Below are 5,560 nucleotides of genomic sequence, written 5' to 3' on the forward strand. Positions count from 1 at the left end.
AAAGAAAGAAAGAAAGAGGAAGGAACGAAGGAAGGAGGGAGGGAGGGAAGGAGGGAGGGGAGAGAAAAGAAAGAAAGGAAAGGAAGGAAAGGAAGGAAGGAAGGAAGGAAGGAAAAGGAAAGGAAGGAAGCAATCAAACAAGCTACAAGTCAATATCCCTGATAAACATAGATGCAAAAATCCTCAAAAATTTATTAGCCAACCAATTCCAATAGCACATGTGTAAAAATACAACATCATGGTCAAGCAGGTTTTATCCTGGGGATTCAACAATGGTTCAACATATGTAAATCAATGAACATGACACATCAATCAACAGAATGAAAGTCAAAAACCATATCATTATCTTAATAGTGCAGAAAAAGCACTTGATAAGATCCAGCATCACTTTATAATAAAAACTCTTAACAGACTAGGCACTGAAGAAACATAACGTAATGAAGGTCATATATCACACCCACAGCTCACATCATACTGAAAGAGGAAAAGCTGAAAGCCTTTCCTCTAAGTCCTGGAAAAAGAGAAGGATGTCCACATTCACCACTTCTATTCAACCCATTACTGGAAGCCTTAACCAAAGCAATGAAGTAAGAGAACAAAATAAAAGGCATTCAAATTGAAAAGAAAGTTAAATTGTTTCTCATTTAAGAAAACATAATTTTGTACCTAGAAAAACCTAGTCTTCAACCAAAATCTCTTGGATCTGATAAGTTGGATAAAGTTGTAGGATAAAAAATCAACTTACACCAATTAGTAGTGTTTTTGTACAATAATAATTAAATAGCTTAGAGAGTAATCAAGAAGGTGATCCCACTTGTAATAGCTCCACAAAATATCTAGGAATAAATTTAAACAAGGAGGTGAAAGACCTTTACAAATACAACTACAAAACATTGAAGAAATAAGCTGAAGGCATAAACAAATGGAAAGCAATCTCATGTTCATGGATTTAAAGAATTAAAATGACCATACTGTCCAAAGCAATCTACAGATTCAATGCAATCACTATCAAAATATCAGTGTAATTTTCCTTGGAAGTAGAAAAAGCAATCCTAAAATTGATATAGAACAAAACAAGAGCCTAAATTACTGAAGCAATCTCAAGCAAAAATAACAAAGAAGGAGTCATCACACTGTCTGACATGAAGATATATTTTAAGGTTATAACAATCAAATCAGCATGGCATTGCTATAAAAACAAAGACCAATAAAACAGAATAGAGAATTCAGAGGGTGTGGTAACATGGTATAAGACTCCACTGATCATCTCCAGCACCAGAACACCAAATTTTAACTATCTGCATGGGGGACAAAAAAAAAGCACCTTCATAAGAACTAAAAGTCAGATAAGCAGTCAAAGTACCTGGTTCTAACTTCATATAGTTTAATGAGACACTGAAAAGTATAGAAAAGACTGTCTTGGATTGCCAACACTAGTCCTCTTCCCTCCTTCAGCAGCAGTTTCATGGTGTGGAGAGAGAATCTGTGCATTTGGGAGCAGGAGAACACAGTGAATGTGTGACTTTACATTGAACTCAGCACTGACCTATCACAGCAGACATCCAAACCATGCTGAATTTGCTGAATTTAGTCAATGCCCACCCATGGAGGGAATATTTGGACCAGACCCAGCCAGAGGAGAAACACCCATCCCAGCAGTCAGAACTTGAGTTTCTTGGAAAGCCTCATCACTTCAATCGAAAGTACTCTGGAGTTGAAAATAAACTTGAAATGCAGTCTAAGACACAAGGACTAAAATTTCTAGGCAAGTCCTGATGCTGTTTTCATCTTAGGAGTAAGTGGATTGAGGGAGTGTGTGACCTAGTGGGACATCAGAAAGACCAGCTGGTGGAGTAACTGTGCCACTCCTACCCAACCCCAGAAGTGCAGCTCACATCAATTAAAGTGATTCCTTCCTTCTACTTTAGAAGAGGAAAGAGTAAAATGACTGTGTCTAGCATCTTGGATACCAGCTCAGCCACAGAAGAATAGGATAGGGAAATGGGGAGAGTCATAAGGCCACATCTCAGACTCTAGCTCTTAGATGATATTTCTAGACACATCTTTGGCTGGAAGGAAACCCACTGCCTGGAAGGGAAGAACCAACTCCTAGCAGGATTCTTCGCCTACTGACTGAAGAGACCTTGTGCCCCGAATAACTGATAGCAATACCCAGGTACCACACTATGGGCTTTGGTTGACATACTGAGACATGCTAGCTTCCAGTACCAGCTCAGTCACAGTGGGAGAGAGCACCAGGCAGGCTCTTAGGGTCCCTAAGTCCAAGTTTCATTTCTTGGACAGCATTTCTGGGCCTTCCCTGGGACAGAGGGGAACCCACTGCCCTGAAAGATGACTCTCAGTCCTGGAAGAATGCACCATAACCTGATTGAAGAGCTTTGGGCCTTAAGTGAACATCAGGAGTGGCAACTAGTAGTGGTGGTGGTGGCCATGGAGTAAGGCTCCACTGCCTGTGGTAAGGGAAGGGAATAGCAGTAAAAACATTGTCTTGTGGTTCGAGAGTCAGCTTAGCCACAGTAGAATAAAATACTAGGTAGATTTCTAAGGTTATTGACTCCAATCCCTGGCTCCCAGATAGCATCTCTGGACCTGCCTGGGGCCTGGAGGAACTCACCACCCTGAAGAGAAGTTCACAGACATGGCTGACTTCACCATCTGCTGATTGTAGAGCCCTACAGACTTGAGTGAACATAGGCAACAGCCAGCTAGTGATTACAGTGAGCCTTGGGCAAGACTCAATGCTATGCTGGCTTTAGGTCTGACCCAGGGCAGTGCCTAAGGAGGTAGCCACAGGGGTACTTGCATCACCCCAACCAGAGTGCCGGGCACTGTGGGGTGGGGGTGGGGGGGTGCGGGAGAGAGAAACTCCATTTCTTTGGAAGAAAGTAACGGAAGAAAACAAGGGTCTTTGCTCGGTAATCCAGAGAATTTTTCCAGATCTTATGCATGACCACCAAGGTGATACCTCTATGTGTCTGCAACAATCACAGCATTACTAAGTTTGGAGCCCAAGTCCCTTTGAATACCATAAAAGCCTTCCCAAATAGAATGGGCACAAACAAGCCCAGATTATGAAGACCACAATAAATACCTAACTAATCAATTCCCAGACACCAACAATCTATAAGCATCAAGCCCAGGCAGGAAACCATGATTTCATCAAGTGTACTAAATAAGGCATCAGGGAACAATCCTGGAATTTCCCACACCTAGAGAAAGATACCAATATCTAAGTAGAAAAAAAAGTTATAGAACACCAAGCACATTTAACCCAAATAATACTACCTCAAGGAATTTAATAATGAAACTCCCAAAGGTCAAGCATTAAAAAGGAATCCAAAAAGCAACAAGTGATTAGAAACAAGTAACATACAAGGAAGCTCTAATATGTCTGACAGAAGACAGTGGAAACCTTACAGGCCAGGAGAGAGTGGCATAACATATTTAGATTGTCAAAAGATAACAACTTTTACCCTAGAATAGTATGTTTAGCAAAAATGTCCTTCAAGAATGGAGAAATAAAGATCTTACAAAAAAAACGAAAGCTAAGAAATTTCGTCAACACCAACCTGTACCACAAGAAATGCAAAAGGGAGAGAGAGGATGGTAATAAGCAAGAAGAAATTACCTGAAGGAACAAATCTCATTGGTAATAGTAAACACACAGAAAAACAGAATATTATAACACTGCAGTGTAATCTACTTTTAAGTAACAACACAATTAAATAATGAGTCAAACTAAAATAATAACTGCAACAATGTTTTAAGACGTAAATATACAATAAGACATGAAGAGAAAGAACAAACAGTTAAAAAGCAGAAAGAAAAAGTTAAAGTGTAGAGTTTTTCTTCGTTTTCCTTTTGCATTTTTTTTATGCAATCAGTGTTAAGGTATCATCACATTAAAATAATGGGTTACAAGACACTATTTGCAAGCATCATGGTTAAACAAAAGTACAATGGAGAGACCAAAAATAAAAAGCAATGAATTAAATTTTGCCAGCAGAGAAAATCACCCTCAATAAGGGAAGAAAGGAAAAAAGGAAACAAGGAAGAAAAGACTACAAATCAATTAGAAAAAAATAACAAATTGCAGAAATAAGTCCTTAATAATAACATTGAATTTAAATATGTAAGTAAACTAAGCTTTCTGATCAAAAGACATAGAGTGGTATAATGGACACAAAAACAAAACTCAATAATATATTGAATACAAGACACACACTTCTTCTATAAACATATCCATAGACTGAAAATGAGGGGTAGAAAAAGATATTTCATTCCAACAAAAAACAAAAAAGAGGAGTAACTATAATTAGACAAAGTAGATTTCAAAAGAAAAACTGTAAGAGGAGACAAAGAAGGTCATTACAGAATGATAAAAGTGCCAATTCAGCAAGACAATATGATGATTGTAATATATACATACCCAACACTGGAGCACCCACATTTATGAAATAAATATTATTACAGCTAAATATAAAGATAGACCAACTCACAATAATAGCTAGGGACTTCAAGAGCCCACTTTCAGCATTCAACAGATATTCTAGAGAAAAAATCAACAAAAAAAACACCAGAGTTCATCTACACGATAGAACAGGTGGACCTAATAAATATTAACAGGACATTTCATCCTGACTGCAGAATACACATTCTTTTCCTCATCACATGGATCATTCTTCAAGATACGCCATATTATTAGGTAACAAAATAAGTTAAAACATTACAAAAAATTGATATTACATCAAGCGTCTTCTCTGACCACAATGAAATAAAATGAGAAAACAATAACAAGAGGAATTCTGGAAACTATAAAAACATATGGAAATTAAATAATATGCTCCTGAATGTCCTGTAGGTCAATGAAGAAATAAAGAAGAAAATTGAGAGGCTTTGTGAAACTAATAGTAATGAAAACACATCATACCAAAACCTATGGGGTACGGCAAAATTGGTACTAAGAGGGCAATTCATAGCTATCAGTGCCCACATCCCAAAATAGAAAAACTTCAAATAACCTAATGATGTACCTTAAGGAACTAGAAAAACAATAGCAAACCAAAACCAAAATTAAAGAAAATGAATAATAAGGAACCAAGCAAAAATAAATGAAATTGAAATGAAAAAAGGGATTATCAAATATTTTTTAAAAGATAAAATTGACAAACCTGTAGCTAGACTAAGAAAAACAGACAGAAGATCCAAATAAATAAAATCAGAGATGATAAAGAATACATTACAACTGATACTGCTGATATTCAAGGGATTATTATGATTACTTTAAGCAACTACATGTGAATAAATTGGGAAATCTAGAAAAAATTGATACATTCTTTTATATATATCATTCTATATAATATATGTATTATATAGAATATATAGATATTATATATACAAGGTATATGTTATATCCACATTATATGTTATATATAATATTACATATAATCTAGCTAACATAGATATATCTATAGATATACTGCATTATGTTGGTACAAAAGTAATTGCAGGTTTTGTTTGTTTTTTTTTTTTTTGAGAC

The sequence above is a fragment of the Mandrillus leucophaeus genome, unplaced genomic scaffold, assembly GCF_000951045.1.
Source record: "Mandrillus leucophaeus isolate KB7577 unplaced genomic scaffold, Mleu.le_1.0 Scaffold382, whole genome shotgun sequence".
Taxonomy (NCBI): Eukaryota; Metazoa; Chordata; class Mammalia; order Primates; family Cercopithecidae; genus Mandrillus; species Mandrillus leucophaeus.